The sequence below is a fragment of the Artemia franciscana genome, chromosome 12 (genome assembly GCF_032884065.1).
Source record: "Artemia franciscana chromosome 12, ASM3288406v1, whole genome shotgun sequence".
NCBI lineage: Eukaryota > Metazoa > Arthropoda > Branchiopoda > Anostraca > Artemiidae > Artemia > Artemia franciscana.
This window is the reverse complement of record NC_088874.1, coordinates 2,399,174-2,415,193: the sequence shown is the minus strand read 5'-3', so window position 1 is coordinate 2,415,193 and position 16,020 is coordinate 2,399,174. Positions and strand designations below refer to the sequence as shown.

At 35.8% G+C, this 16,020-nt stretch overlaps 1 protein-coding gene across 2 annotated transcripts in view; it reads right to left on the bottom strand.

Annotated features, from left to right (window-relative positions):
* Window positions 1–16,020, bottom strand: part of LOC136033575 (hemicentin-2-like) — a 172,518-nt gene that overhangs the window by 53,958 nt on the left and 102,540 nt on the right. The gene's annotated exons all lie outside the window — the stretch shown is intronic.

Genomic DNA, 16,020 nt, shown 5'->3' with positions numbered 1-16,020 from the left:
GTTAAATATAGAGGATAAGTGATTTAGTTTTTTTCTGTTTCATGTGAGGTTCCTCAGGGTTCCGCTTTAGAGCCCTATTGTATGTAATGTATGTTGACAGTATGCGATTTTCGTTGTAGCAGCAAAGACTCTTGAAGAATTGGTCCAGAGAGCAAACAGAGCTCTGCAAGAGCTGTGTGAGTTTGTAGGCACTAGCTTACTTAGCACTAACGCGGCAAAGAGCAACTATATTCTGTTTAATCGGACTGGAGTATCTCTAAATCTTCCCAATGAATAGTAATAAATGGTTCTTTACTAAAGTGGGTTGAGAAAGTGCGGTACCTAGGATTTATTCTCGATCAGAAACTCAGCTGGAGAACACGCGCTGATGTGGTTGCGTCTATGGTAGCGCGTGGCCTTGGAAGTTTAAAACGTTTTCAACAATTTTTACCTTATCACATCTTTGTCCATTTATATCATACTTTGATGGCGCTGTCTATAACTTATGGATGTATGATTTGGGCTAGCAATTTTGCACAAGTATATATTCAGCAAAATAAGCAAATATAAGCAAATTTAAATGAAGCTCTAAAAAAATTCTGTCCAAATGACTCTTTAGTCTTGAATTTTATAATTTACGAATAGGCATTGAATTCAGAAACATAAAAAGCTTGATCGAAGGTTCTTTACTAGATAAGCATGGCTCACGAGATAACTATCATCAAGTGATTAGTGCTATGTACGAAAGGAATTTTTTTGTAGTTCCGGAAGTGAAATAATTACTACTGTTGTAGGACTACAACTTGAGGTCTACGACTTGAGCTTGCGTGTCAATCTAGATCTAGATTGAACAGATGATTTGAATATACTTTGCCTTTCTTTATATAGAATTAAGAAGTTTTTGGAAGTTTTGATAGCCCAGTTTAGTTTATGGATTAGTAGGGGTTCTTGAATACAAAAGTTCTTACAACGGCCCATGGCAGCTGGTATCAAACTCTAGGCAGCATATCGTCAAGCAGACGTCAATCTACTATGCCGACATCAGTGATGTTTCTTGACTACAAAAGTCATTACATCAGTCTCCCCCGATCAAGCCCCGGGGCGTGTATCGTCAAGCACACATCAATCCACTAAACCACTCCAGGAAAAGATTTAGATAGTTGGAGATTTATAAAAAGGTTGAAAATCAATGTTTAAAAGACTTTCTTAAATTAGGAATAATGAAGGATAATGAAGCAATTTACCAATTACCAAGAAATTGAAGAACTTGATTATTATTATCTAGATCTTATTATCAACAAGCTCAATGTATTATCATGTAGCTCAAGTGAATATGTAAAAGGTAAAATAGCTAAGGCGCATTGTGCTTTCCTACAGTTGGTGAAAGTTTGAGAGAGTAATAGGACGTTCTGGAGCTAAGATTCAGATGTTAACCAACGCTTCGACAGTTATCAATAATGGTTCGGAGAGAAAGACCTTTCAAACCGCTGAAAAATAAATTCTAAATGTTTTCTGGAAGAATCTTCAGAGGATAGTTTTTCCTGAAGGTTGAATTGGAAAAAGAAAAATCCAAAATACGGATTGAAAAATATAAGTTGGATCTGTATTCGCATACAAATATGTTGTTAATTCTCCCAACAAATCTAGTAGAAATTCGACCCTACATGCAAAATTTAGGGAGTGGAAAACTAATGGTAAGAATGTAAAAGGGATTTGATTCATTTTGGCTCGAATGAGATTTAGTTGGTACTAAAAACTGCTTCGTTTTTCAAGTTAAATGGTTTTCCTTAAAGTTTTGGTCAGGATATTCTTTGGTTTTTGAAGGTCCGCTCTCAAAGAGTTTTATTTGAACTTTGCCCAATTGTCACAGGTGTAAAACTCGCCTTTAAAAGAAATTAATTAAAAAAACAAGCTTTTTAAATGAAAGTAAGGAGCAACATTAAAACTTAAAACGAACAGAAATTACTCCGTATATGAAAGGGGATTTTCTCTTCAGCGCATCGCTCTTTACGCTAAAGCTTGACTCTTTCTCTTAAATCTATTTTTTAAAACAGTAAGAAACTTTTGCGTAAAGAGCGGAATACCGAAGAATACCCGGATTAAATCTTTGACTAAAACCTTTCAGCTTCAGGAACAAAGTGGATTGTTGTTATACCTAAGGCTTTACTTTTCACCTCCAAATTCCAATCGTAGCTTCGAATTTCTATTCACTTTGGTCCGAGAATTAAATATGTATTTGTATGTGAATTCTCTTGCCACTTACATTTTTCTACCCATATTTTGGATTATTTTCTTCTATAATTTCAGAATTTATATGAATTATTAAAAAGCATAACTTTGTTTTTGTTTGGTGTTTTGAATCCCAAATTCGTTTTTCCCACAGAGAATAGAAGCCAAAGTAAGCATGATGTAAATAGCCCTGAAAATGCATTAACGTTTTGTATTCACTAATCAAAGAAAATTGGATTCTCGGAATGAGAATTTTCAGAAGACAGTGGTTAATGAGAAACGCTGATAAAATCCAGTAATGATGGGACTTTTGATTATGTCACTCACATCTATCCCCAATAGAAAAGTTGTGCAGATAATCAGGGGTATTAATTTACCAAATAGGTTGGAAGGGGCCGACATATTTTTCAAATTGTAGGGTGGACAATGTTGTTGTATTTTTCAGTGAAAACACACAAAAAAAAGATCAATTTTCCAACTGATCCAAGATATCTTTTAAAATCATAAAAAAGGTGGGCCGAAAAACCTATTCAAGGTCATTTGCCCCTTCCTACCAATTAGTCTTAACCTTAACCTTAACCTTCAGTTTGGGACGGAGGTCAGTGGCGTGACTCTGTAAGCTTAGCCAGAGTCGACCCAGCTCTTAATGGGTACCTGGAGAAATCTGGGGAAGGTAAACAGGAAGGGTGTGCGAAAGCACAGGATGGTTGGCCCCAGCCCCCCATTGCACTTCCTGGCTGAAGGGCCAAGAAACGGAGATCAGCACCGCCGGTAGGGACTGCAGAGTCTAATGCCGTATCCTTTACCTTTTTTTTACTTGTTATAAAAAAATCAACTGTCGGAGAATGATTATGTGGCACCGATAGTACTAGAACCAAAGCCAGATGGGACGGTGCGGTTTTGTGCTAACTATCGGGAACTAAATCAAATTTTAAGGCACAATTGTTACCCACTACCTCGCACGGATGAGACCTTTGAGGGAATGGGTATGGCTAAATTTATCAGCAAGCTAGACTTAACTTAGGTCTCAGATAAAAACGTGCCCTAATATTATACACAAGACAGCATTTGAGACGCGAAATGATTTATGCGAGTCTCTTGTAATACCATTTGGAATTCAAGGAGCAAATGGACGATTCTAAAAGCTTATGGGTCGTGTTCTCAGAGATTTGAAATTCTATCACTGCTTCATCGACAATATTGTGAGCTTCAGTGAAACTTCCGAGGACCACATGCGAAATATTGAAATGGTGCTACAGAGATTGCAGTCAGCAGGGCTGACAGTCAATCGAAGGAAGTGCAGGTTCGGGGATACAGAAGTAGAGTTTTAGGGACATACGGTAGGAGGTGGAGTCGTTAATCTATTGACAACTAAGATCCAGGGATCGTCAATTATACAAGGCCAATTGCGAAAAAGGATGTTCGAGCATTTATGAGACTAGTTGGATACTATGGTCGCTTTATCCGGAATTTTGCAGCTATGGCTAAACCACTCCGTCAGATGACGGCCAAAATTCTCCTGAGGTAGTTGAATAGACTATCAATTTGGAACTGGCATTTGAGTCTCTGAATGAGGCATTGTGTTCAACCCCAGTTTTGAGAAATCCAAACCAGAAAGAGCCCTTCATATTACAAAGGGACGCGAGTGACAAAATGCTGGGGCAGTCTTGACCCAGCGGGCTGACGGGGAGGAATATCCTATTGGCTTCATCAGCAGGAAACTGAAACCCGCTGAAAGTAAATATTTCACAATCGATAAAGAGACTCTAGCAAAAAAAATGAGCAATATCCAAAACCCACTACTTCCTAGTGGGTCGGCATTTTTTCGTCAAAACCGATCATTATCCGTTACGGTGTCTTAATGTGACGTCGAATCAGAACGAAAAATTAGCTTGGAAGATTCTAGTCCTACAAGCATATGATTTCACCATTAGTAGCCGTCCGGGGGTTGCAAACGCCAATGCTGACGCCCTTTCAAGATATCAGAAATAGGCGACCTCTCTGCGTTTTGTAAATACTGTATATAAATTTTTCGTTGCAGGATTGAGAACAAATTGTCGTCTCGGAGAATAAAGATCTGCCAAAGCACCTATATGGATTCACCTATGGCAAAGTAGGTCGGTTGCAAATAATAGACGGCGCACTGGAGTATCACATAGAACTGGCAGTGTTTGAAATGATGGATCCAAGGGGCACACCTGGGATGAGCAAGGAATCTTAAGAAGGATCTTCACGGATCAATTTCCACAAATCATAGCGCCCTTGGGCTTTTCCTTGAATACCTAATCATGGAGTGGCACATCAGACAAGATGGTTTTCACAGGTCCGATAAGGAGGTGGCTAATCATATTTTGCCGGAATACTTTTGGCCTAGGTTATTTATGGATATCAAAACTAAAAAAAGAACTGTAGCCATGGTCAGACAGTCCGGATGAGATGGGGTCAGTCTATAGTCACATGTGTGTCGTATAGTTAAGCCGAAGTAGCACCTTTCTTGTAAATACTGGGCAAAGCGGTCCTACCTCCTTTTGCGTTGTAAATGAGACCACGAGTGAAGAACCCATGAAACAATAATGGCAAGAAGGGATGTGATGGTTTTTATTCCCTTTTTTTGCTGTGGTCGTTTTGTGGTATGTATTTTATCAGATGGTAGTTCGTTAGCGTTTGCTTTGAAAAAGGCTAATTATCTGTTTAGGCAGAGAGACGAGACAAAGCTAGTTTCGTTTTGTTTTGTATGAATCTTTTTATGAGATTTTAAGACATTTCCTGAACCTTGAAGAATAAACATCTCTGTTTGAAAAGTCTTTGCACTTTGTGGATTACGATAGCGAAAAGGGTTCCTGATTGAGACCAATTTTAAGAATTGGGTTTCAATTATTTGTTGCTGTGGTAAAAGTTGCCAAAAAATACAGGAAAATACGTTTTGACGGAAGCAAAATGCAACCTTGAAGCGAGAAATAAGTTTTTGGCGAGAAAAATTGCGGCTGTCTCTGCTCAACCTCTCCGTGAGCTCAACTTACTAAAATTATTGCTGCTGAGAACATTGCTAGACATAGGGACTACAACAGACCAACCTTTCGTACTACATTCGAGTAAACCTTTCAAATGCATCAACATCAAAACAATCAGTTGTATTCCAATTCAGGGCGTGTCCCTATCTAGTGGTGAAACCAAGCTTTAATTTATATAAGAACCGTGGATGTTTTGCTTGCGGCTCTTTGTGCAAGAATTTTCATGGAATTTGAGGAGGCTTTTGCTACGCCGTTGTTATGTCATGCTATAATTGATATTAACTTCTGCTACTTTCAGAAGAAACGAAGCAACAATGGAAATAGACTTGGTGAATTATCGTTAACAAGAAGTGCAAGGGCAAATATAGGTAGTCTAGCAATGTTATCTCTGATAATAAGCAAAAAAAAACTATCATTGATAGGGCAGCATTATGCTGTTTCTCCAAAATTCATAATAAGATCATAAAAAAACTTCTTTTTAAATCCCCGTTGTTCAGCCCCAGGTGCAGAAAACTATATCACTTCTATTTTATCTACTTTTATCAATATATGTTATAGGTCTATCCAGCATGTATTTAAAGTAATAAAAAATATATTTCAGGGAAAGATGAATACCAAAGAGCTATTGGCTTGTTTGCAATGCAAAGACGGTAAAGGACCCAGAATAAAACCACTGTTGGTGTGAGGATAATGTTTGCTTGGTGGGGTCGGTAGAGTGTAGTTTTAATAAAAGGCTTTTGATGTTCCGTGCGCCAGACAATTTATTTGAATCGCTTCCCAAAAGACAGAGGATTTTAGAAGACAGGGTGACTCACTTAAGGGTGGTAAGGGAAGGTACACTTGTGATGGAGGAAGTTGGAAACCTCTTTATTTTCATCTTGAAGATTTGAAATTGAAGCAAAAGGTTTAACAAGATCAAGATCCTTTGAACCCCATCCACATCAAATTGAAATGATACTTCAAAACTTTTCATAAGACAACGTCCTTTTAACTTTTCTCCACCAGAATTTTAACAAGGGATATTGAAGCTTACTGGCAACGTTGTTTCTTAATTCAATCGAGCTGACCCATTTGTATGGGCTGTAATCTAGCCAGTTTGACAAATTTTACTCCGTTTCCTTTACTCCTGAATAATTTACAAGGCTTAGGAGTATTTATTAGGAGCAGTTCTGATTACCTTGCTGTGCTGAAATCTAAAGGTCTTGACACTTCTATATATCTGAATATTATTTCATGGAATTTTTGCTTTGGTTTTAGCAAATCAAAGTTCTACGATTTTCAGGGACTGATCATAATATATTAGCCCTATAAATTAGTTTTTTCTTATAAAATAGTATCAAAGAATTAGAATAAACTTGCATAGTGTTTAATAGATACAGCATATTTTAAATCATTTTTTAAAATTGTTTTAGTTTTTAGTTTTTTTAGTTTATCCTGTTGTTTTTGTTTCCACATTTCACTTCCTATTGAGTTAGTGCTATCCTTCAGTTAAATTGCTAGACACTAATGAAATGCAGAGCTTGGGCATTCTTATGGCACTTGATATCAACCAAGTGACATATAGCAATCGCAAATTCTGTCGGTCTGTCGGTCCTGGTTTTGCTATTTTAGGCACTTCCACATAAGCTATGACAATGAAATTTGGCAGGCGTATCAGGGACCAAACCAGAATAAATGAGAAATAATCCCGATCCAGCTATATGGGGGGGAGTGGGGGACGGTTAATTAAAAAAATTAGAAAAAATGAGGTATTTTTAACTTACGAACAGGTGATCAGATCTTAATGAAATTTAATATTTAGAAGGATATCGTGTCACAGAGCTCTTATTTAAAAGTCCGACTTGATCCAGTGACATTGAGGAGTTGAAGGGGAAAACCTAAAATCTTGGAAAACGTTCAGAGTAGCGGGATCGAGGATGAAACCTGGTGACGGTTAATTTATAAAAATTAGAAAAAATGAGGTATTCTTAACTTATGAACGGGTGGTCAGATCTTAATGAAATTTAATATTTAGAAGGATATCGTGTCACAGAACTCTTATTTTAAACTAAAACACTTAGAGTAGATGGGTCGGGATGAAACCTGGTGAAAAACTAAGTAAAGGTGCTAGATATGTGATTGACATTACTGGCACAGATGCGCTCTCTTTGGGAGAGTTGGGGTAGGGTTAATTCTGAAAAATTAGAAAAATAAGATATTTCTAGCTTACGAACAAGTGATCGGATCTTAATGAAATTTTATATTTAGAAGGACCTCGTAACTCAGATCTCTTATTCTGAATCCCGACCGTATCCAGTGTACTTGGGGGAGTGGGGGGCGGAATTCTTGGAAAAGGCTTAGAGTGGAAAGATGAGGATGAAACTTGGCGAGAAGAATAATCAAAAGTCTAAGATGCGTGAATGACATAACTGTACTGGATCCATTCTCTCTGGGGGAGTTGGTTGGGGGCTGATTCGGAAAAATTCGAAAAAATGAGGTATTTGTAACTTTTTAACTAAAATTGAAGTATCTTTATCTTACGAAAAGGTGATCGGATCTTAATGAAACTAGATCTATAGAGAGATCTTATGTCACAGATGTTCCATTTTCAATTTTAATCGGATCCGGAGACATGGGGGGCTGGAGGGGGGAAACATAATCTTGGAAACCGGAAATCTTGGACAACGCTTAGAGTGGAGAGATCGGGATGAAACTTGATCGAAAGAATAAGCACAAGCTCTAGATATGTGATTGACATAATTAGAAGGGATCCACCCTCTTTGGCGGAACTGGTGGGTTGTTAGTTCGAAAAAAATTAGAAAAATTGCGGTATTTTTAACCTAAGAATGGGAGACCAGATCTTAATGAAATCAGATATTTAGAAGAAACTCATGTCTCATAGCTCTTATTTTAAATAACGACCAGATCTGGTGACATTAGGGGAAGTGGGAGGGGGAAACCAGAAATCTTGGAAAACGCTTAGAGTAGAGAGATGTGACTGAAACTTGGTGGATAGAATAAGCAAATGTGGTAGATACGTGATTGACGTAACTGGCCTGGATCTACTCTCTTTGGGGGATTTAGGGGGGCTCCAGTGATTTGGGGAGTTTGATGCTTATGGATGTTTTAGGACGATGAAAATTGGTAGGCGTTTCATGGACCTGCACAAATTGTTTTGACAAAATTGATTTCCCCGATTTGACCATCTGGGGAGCTGAAAGAAGAGGAAAAATTAGAAAAAATAAGGTATTTTTAACTTACAATTGGGTGATCGGATCACAATGAATTTTGATATTTAGAAGGACCTTTTGTCTTAAAAGCTCTTATTTTAAACCCCGACCGGCATTAAGCCTCTGATTTTCCTTTTAAATAAATCTATTGATTCTTAGAATTTTGCTAGAGCTCATGCCATATGAGCTCTTAGCTCTTGGCTCTTTCGACCTTGTCAGAAGTGCACCATGAGCTCTTAGCTTTTGTTTTCTTCGTGGTCCCAAAAGAAACACATTCTTAAGAACCACAGATAATACTTACTATTTTTTAAATTATCTACTTTTCTCCATAGCAACATCCAGTTTTACAATCAAGTTTTTATTCTCTTAAAGTAAATAAAACTTTGTTCATAGAACGAGAACGTGTAACATTTGCTAAATTGGAAGTTTTTCTTAATGGTATACTTTAGTGTCCCTTTTACTTGGATAAAAGCTTATTTTGTTTGTTATTTTACTGCTATTTCTCAGTTTGCAAGAGAGAAAAATCACTTAATAAAATCCCTGCTAAAGCAAATACACTGACTCTTTCAAGTATTGAACCAAAAAAACTGAAACTGACAAACACAAATTTTCCGAATAGTCTATGAACATCTTGGATCCGCTAACTCGTAACTCATGTTATTTTTCTTTTCAATTGAAATTCAATTTGAGCTTAGAGTGAAGAAGGGAAAGGGTATTTGGAGAGTGTCACCCATAAATTGCTACATTTTTCATCATGGTTAGAAAAAAATTTATCATGTTTTGAAACAGTGCCCTTCCCCCAAAATATCACATTGTCAAAAACAAATTTTTGAGTATATGCTTGATTTTATGCTTTTAAACTAAGTATATTATATTAAAGAGCTGTATTGGCATTTGATATATATTTGATATTTCATGAGCGTATGTTTTTTTTTCCTCTCCTTGGAAATGAAGAGGCATTCGATGTCATTCTTGTTTTCGAAGACAGTATTCTGAAAACTTTGATCAACTTAGAATTTTAGCCACTACAGCCAAGTGACTAGAATTTAATAAAAATGGGTATAATTGAAATAAAACAACGGGAATAAAAATCTTAAATAATAAAATTTTTATTATTTAAAGTTTGTTATTTTTCTTGTTTTTTTTTGTTCCACTGTTTTATTTAAGTTGCAATCGTTTTTTCTCTCTTAAATTCTGTAAATGGAAAAGCAATTGGTTCTAAGAAAAAACTATTTAGACAATTTATGAAAAGGTCATTTCTGTTAAATCTTTAAATTAGGGTGATATACCTCCTAATATCTACAACTCTTTATTATTCAAATAACTATAAAAAGAGTGCGAACGACCAGGAAGATCTTGATCATTCGTTTTCTCTCTTACAAAAAATAGGTACGAAATAATTCGTGGCATAAAGCCACGTAAAATACGCAATAGTAAAATGAACTCAAAACACAATTTTGACAACAATACATTTAACAAAAAAAACAATGTTCTTATTGTGATTCTAATTACAGTCTCGGAACCTCTGAAATTGTCAAAACATTTATTTTTGTCAGAAATCGGAAATATATAAAGATCATCGATTTTAAGGTTAATCTTAGAAATTTAGGACCCTAAGAAAATTTGCTGGATGCAGTAGGGAGGCGTTTTGTTGTCAAAATTCAAAAAAAAATTGGAACTCGAAAATTGTGAAAAAGGTTTATTTACCAAAAATGGGAACAGTTTAGTTATTAAAATACGAAAATTAGAAGTTTCAAAAGATAAAAGTTAAATAAGTTGAATAAAATTTTCGGTACTCTGAAACTGTCGAAAAAATAAATATGTTGAATTTTAAAGAGTTTGGCTGCTCAAATCCGAAAATTTTACGGTTTTAAAAGACAGGAAATATGGATGAATTTTGAATTAGGAATATTCTTGTTGTCAGAATTCAAAATAAGAAGTTTAGTACTTCTTAAAAACTTGAACTGATTGAATTGTGAAGGGTTTAGTTATTGACATCAGAAACTTGAAATTCTTAAGACTGATATTGTTAGAAGATTTAGATCCTTTAAATGGAAGGATTTTGTTGTCAAAATTCGAAAATAAGGAGTTTGAACTTGTGAGGGAAATTGAATTTCCTAAAATTGGAAGGGTTTAGTTGTCAAAATTGGAAAATTTAAAGTTTTATTAGTGTGAACTTATAACAAAGTAAAGCCTGAATTTCTTGAAATGAGAAGTGTTTAGTAGTCAAAACATGAGCATTAAAAGTCTTAGAACTCTTAAAGTGAAAAGGGAGAGGATGCTAGATGTGATTAATTATAAAAATAGAGTCAAAAGGAGAATAAAAGTTCCTCTTAAGTGAATTTTTTGAGAGTGGGTGGAGTGGTTAGCCACGAGTAGTGGTTCTATAGGGAATTAAGAGTTTACGACCTTAGTTGGGCACTAAAGATCGTCTATAATAAACTAGAGCATTGACGTACATACAAGAATAACTGCCCAAACAGGTATCCGACGCTTTTGGGTCAACGACCTACATGTTTCTGAGAGGACATGATTAGCAAGTATTCGATCTTCACTGAATGAAAGGAGTGATCAGCTATTATAATACTTAATATTTGAGTCATGTTAAATGTATGGATTTTTTAAAAAAAATATTGCTTAGTATTGGAGATCTGCATATTTTATGCAATGATACGACAGCTCTTGATAATCTACGACCCATCCTTCAAGCTACTAAATGCCCCTCTCCTAATCTTTTGCACCCAACTTTTTTGAACTTCGAATTTTTTGGGGCTTGGACTTTTTTGCACTTAGATTTTTTGACTCAGAATTTTTACGACATAGAAGTTTTCAATGATTGCTATTTCAAGAGAAAACATAATGAAATCTTTTATGGAATGGATTCAAATCAGTCATTTTTGATTTTATGATATTCTACATGTTGTTATTTCAATAAACATATTTTATGCATTACTTTGCTATCCTTCTATTATTTTTAACTCTAAAGCTTAGAATGTTTATTGCAAACTAAGAGATGTAAGAAAAGGAATTTTTTGGAGACACGGAAACTACTAGCGGGCTTATAATGGTATTTTAGAATCTGAAATAGGCTAACCGGGCTTTTACTAAAGCTACAAACACACAGCTTGACACACAAACACACAAAGAGAGGCATAGAGAATGAGAGACACGCAAACACTCGCAGAAACTGAGAAACACAGATATAGTGAGAGAAAAAAGAAAACAGCCACTCAGACAAACAGGTAAAGTTAAAGAGAGAGACTAAGACCCCTACAAACAAACAGATTCAGACATACAAAGAGACAAAGAAATACACGGGGACAAGCAAAAACCCACTTAGAAACACAGGCACAGAGTGAGAGAGAACTGCAAACGCCCACTTATCATACAGACATAGGGAGAGAGACTATCCATTCAGGCACACATGCATAGTAAGAAACAGAGACAAGAACTACAAAAAAGACAAAGAGTTAGAACCACAAAAAACATACATACACACAAAGAAAAATATGGAAACATGCAAGCACCCGCTCATACACATTGGCATAGTAAGAGAAACAGTGAAACAGCTGGTCATACACATAGGTTTAGTGAGAGAAAGAGAAAAAATATCTATAAACGTATAGAGTCAGACACACAAACACACAAAGACAGACAGAAAAATATGCAAACACCCACTCAGACACACATCCATAGTGAAGCAAACAGCCACTCAGACGCAATGCATAGTGAGAGAAGAAGATAAAAACACCTACACACAAACACACAAACTCAGACGCACAACCACATAAGGACTGACATACAAACAGACAAAGACAAGCGCTGGGACAAGCAAACAACCGCTCAGAGACACAGGCATAGTAAGAGAGAGAGAGAGAGAGAAACAATCATCTAAAAACACACAGAGTGGGATACAAAAATACAGAAAGACAGACACGGAAACAAGAAAGACATACTGCTCAGACACAAAGGCATAGTGAGAGAGAAAAGCTCATACAAAGAGGCATAGTGAGAAAAAAGAGACTAAAACACTTACAAAGACACAGGGTCAGACAAAAAAACACACAAAGACAGCTAGGGAAATATGCAAACACCCCCTCAGACACACAGCCATAGTGAGAGAGACAAGCAAACAGCCAGTCAGACACACAGCATAGTGAGAGAGAGAAAGAGAGAGAGAGATAGAGAGAGAAAACACCTACAAAAACAAAGAGTCAGACACACAATCGCAAAAAGAAAAGAAATGGAAGCATTTCTGTCAGACACAGAGGTAAACAACCCACAGACACACAGGTATAGTGAGTGAGAGAGAGAGAGAAAGAGAGAGGGAGAGAGAGTGAGCAATAAAGAGCGAGACAAGAAAACAACCACTCAGACGCACAGACGTAGTGGGAGAGAGAGACAAAAACACCTGCAAACACATACACTCAGACACACGAGTACACAAAGACAGACGTTGAAACAAACAAACACCCGCTCAAACACACAGACATATTGAGAGAGGCAAGCAAATAGCCGCTCAGACGTACAGAAATAGTGAAAGCGATAGGCGAAACGCCTACATATATACAGAGTCGGAAACACAAATACACAAAGACCGACAGGGAAATATACAAACACCCGCTCAGACACACAGTTAAAGCTAGAGAGACGTGCAAAAAATTCATATAATTATTACGACTTTAATATTAAGAATTATAATAAAAGATCACTCCTTATATTCAGCGAAGATCGAATATTTGCTTATGATTTTCTGACAGGAATATATAGGTCATTCACCCAAAAGCGTCGAATACCTGTCTGGGAAGCTGGTCATGTATGTAGATCAATGCTCTAGTTTAGTATAGGCAATCTTTTGTGCCCAAATAAGGGTGTAAACTTTGTATTCCCTATGGCTCAACTACTGCTACATTACTACTTGCTATATTCTTGTGCTATGATTAATTGTAATTAGCATGCATTATATGGACAACCAGCATAACTTGTCATCCTTCTTACTAGGATAAGTTATAATTATCATTTAAAATAGACAAAAAATAGGTATGAAAATCGTGAGTAGGAATAAAGATTAATGAAGGTTGTATAGCTGTATTAGCCGTGTGTTGGTAAGAGGGGTACGGTTAGTAATGTATTCCTTGTTGGTATGATTAGTTGTAATTTAATTTTTATTTTTTTTGAGGGCACATCTATATACCTAATAAAGAGTCTGAAAAGACTAGATATCATTAATTAAAAAAAAGAAGAGTCAAGAGTAAAATCAAAATTTCATTTTGAACGAATAAATAATAAAGCGTGATATTCTTAGGTGTGTTGAGGTGGGCAATTATTAGTTATTTTTAGATTTGAAAAGAAAAAATAAAATGTTCAAGCTTTTTGAGAGAGGGGGAAAAACCCGTCTTATTTTTGAATCTGTTTGAGCTTTTATATTAAATACTATTTAGAACCCTAGAAACAAAGGTATAACACATATTTTGACACACTAGCTGAATTTTTTTTTGTCGTGGAACATTTTCAAACGATATTCAACATATTAACAAGATATAGGAATTTCGGAAACTCGGTCATAAGTCTATCAAACAGTTCGTGGTAACTGTACTAAGAAGCCACCCAGCTCAAAAGTAAACAAAACTCTAAGAAACGGAATTATGATACTAATCGATACATCAAAAGAATTGGATTTTTATGTTGATTCTAGATATACAAGTCTCGTCAAATTTAGTTTTACCATAAAAAGTAACGACCCTGAGAAAATTTACCTCATGTTCGGAGAATAGGGGCAAACACCCCTTAAAAGTCATAGGATCTTAACGAAAATATCTAGCTCCTATCTAGAAAGAGTGGAACTTCATATTTTTTGTCAGAAGACCGATCACGGGTGCGTGTTTATTTGTTAGTTTCTTTTTCTGTTTTGTTTTTTTCCAGGGGTGATCATATGGACCCAATGGTCCTAGAATATCGCAAGAGGGCTCATTCTAACGAAAATTAAAAGTTCTAGTGCCCAAAAATTGGAGGGCACCTAGGCCCCCTCCTACGCTCATTTTTTTTAAAGTCAAGGGATCAAAATTTTGAGATAGCCATTTTGTTCAGCATGGTCGACAAACTGTAAGTTTGTGAGGGGCTGCAAGTTGCAAACTTTGACCAGTGTTTACACACAGTAATGTTTATTGGGATGTGTACAGACGTTTTCAGGGGGAATTTTAATGTTGCGTGGGTGAGGAGAGGAAACTACGTGGAAGGATATTTCCTTGGAGGAATTTTTCACGGGGGAAGATAAATTCTATGATGGGGGTGCAGGATTTTCTCACATTATTAAAAAAAACAGTGAAAAAATAAATATGAAAAAGTTTTTCAAGTTAATGTAAGAAGCAGCATTAAAACTTAAAACGAACAGAAAATATTACCCATATGAGGGGTTCATCTCCTCTTAGATACATAGCCCCTTACGCCAAACTATTTTTAATAATTTCAACTATTTATTCTACGGTCTTTGTGATTCAGAGGTCATTCTTTAAGAATTGGGACAGAATTTAAGCTTTAGTGTGAAGAGCGAGGTATTAAAGAGGGGGAAAACCCTCTTATATACATAATAAAAATATGCGAATATAGAAGTTCATCACGTATATTAATTGGTAAGTTACGCATATTTTTTACTAATAAAAACGTTCGTAAAAATTTTAAATTTCTAGTTGCCTTTTTAAGTAGCCAAAAAATTGAAGGGAAACTAAGCCTCCTGCCCACCCCCTTTTTTTCTCAAAATTGTCCGATCAAAACTAAGAGAAAGCCATTTAGCCAAAATAAATTAATATACAAATTTTGTTTTAATTATTCATGTTCGGAGAGCCAAAATCAAACATGCATTAATAAAAACGAAATAAAAAATTTAGTTTTTTAAGTGGAAGTAAGGAGCGACATTAAAACTTAAAACGAACAGAAATTACTCCGTGTATGAAAGGGGCTGTTCACTCCTCAACACCTCACTCTTTACGAAAAACTTTTTTCTAAAGTTCTTTACTGTTTTAAAAAATAGAATTGAGAGAAAGAGTTAAACCTTAGCGTAAAGAGTGGGGTGTTGAAGAATGAACAGTCAATTTCACCCAAGGAATAATTTCTATTCGTTTTAAGTTTTAGTGTAGCTATTTACATTTCTTACACTAACTTCTTCTTTTTTTTATTTAATCGCATAAAGGATTGAAACCTATTTTAACAGATAAAATATGCAGATTTCAAATATTTAGATTAAAATAGTTTATGGACAGGCAAGTCCGGCCAAAAGGATCTAAAATCTATTATTTTGGTCTGTATAATCCTTGGAGGTGTGCAAAGCACTGAGACACACAAATGATATGATTTGTAGCTGGGATAAATGTCCAGTATTTTCTAGGAAAAATGTAAACATCTTCGAAATCGACAAATCTACCAAAACTTGTTATGAAAGTTTTAAATTGCCATAGTTTGGAAAATGAAAGAAAAGTATCTGTCAATTATTTTTTTTTTTTTATTTCGGCACTGAAGCAAGAAATTAAAGCATAGGATAGGTACCCAGTAAAAGGAATTTACTGGTCCCCGAAAAGGATTAAATCATCCTAGGATTG